Consider the following 1,388-nt stretch of genomic DNA (forward strand, 5'->3'; position numbering starts at 1 on the left):
GATTTCATTGTTTAATCTTATGAAATTTTTTCATGAAATTGTTTAATCTTGTGAAATTGTTTCATATAATACTTTTTTTGATGAAGTTGTTTCATATATAGTTATGAAATTGTTTCATATAATACTTAATAAAATTTTAATGTAACTGTTTCATGTAGTTCTCTAAACTTAAAATAATGAAAATGATAATATCCATGATTAACACCCTCCACAATAAAAATGATTAATCAACCTCTCATAATTACAAAAAGATGAACAAAATGAAAAATTATGATTAGTTGAATGAGGTTTGTACGGTTTGTACAAATAACGTGGTTTGCAAAGTAAACCGCCTCCTCCTCCTCCTCTCTCTCTCTCTCTCTATATATATATATATATATATATATATACATATATATATAGGGGCCCATTCAAAGGAGAACTGAGTTGTTTGTGGTAACCATGAGAACCAATCTCAACCAATCATTTTAATACATTAATTATTACATTTAAACAAATTTAAAAGGGTATTTCAGTCAATTCCTAAATTAAAATTAGATTTTAATTTTTAAATTAGAAGCGTTTCATAATATATAATTAATATTAATTTACATTCCAAAATTATACAATGATATTCAGAATGATATAAATCCAGGTTTTTTTCTCATCCATCTTTGTATACTGTGCTCAACCTGATTTGTATCACAGTGTTATCCAGCTTTGTTTCATATGTACATTCTCATGTACAACTACATGGTTGCCTGAGAAAACACAAACACTGTCAGGGTACCACAATGTACCACACCACAGGATACCACAAACATGTTACAAAGCTGATCATAACAGTCGGTAGCACAGTTCTCATGTATTACAGATGTGGTTTCATGTGGTACCAATAACTGTTTTGTTTCATGTGATACATTACCATGCACAAGTAGTTCTAATTGGTTACATACCACAATGTATCACACCACATGGTACCACAAACATGTTACACAGCTAATCATAAACCGTTGGTACAACAGTTCTCATGTATTACAACTGTGGGTATAAACTGGTTATCACGATGTACCACACAAAATGTATATGGTTCCACTTGTGATCGACTCTAGGGTTTAGGGGAATCGACTCCTCGAAAAATAGACCGTATCTTGACTCTATTTGGATTCAATTTGAACATTGTATAATAAGAATATTAACGGATTTGTAGCACGCGCTCAAATCCGTCTCAATAACTTAAAAAAGAAAATGACAATCTTGCCCTTCTTTCCATTATATCATTAAATGTCAGTATGTTATTTTAGGAATTACATTAATTAGGAATCCTTTCAATTTTAACCATTGATTATTAGGGTGTGTGGTTAAGATTGGATCTCACAGTTACCACAAACAACGCAATTTTCATTTGA

The sequence above is a fragment of the Cynara cardunculus genome, assembly GCF_001531365.2.
Source record: "Cynara cardunculus var. scolymus isolate 2C chromosome LG 3, CcrdV1, whole genome shotgun sequence".
NCBI classification, from domain to species: domain Eukaryota; kingdom Viridiplantae; phylum Streptophyta; class Magnoliopsida; order Asterales; family Asteraceae; genus Cynara; species Cynara cardunculus.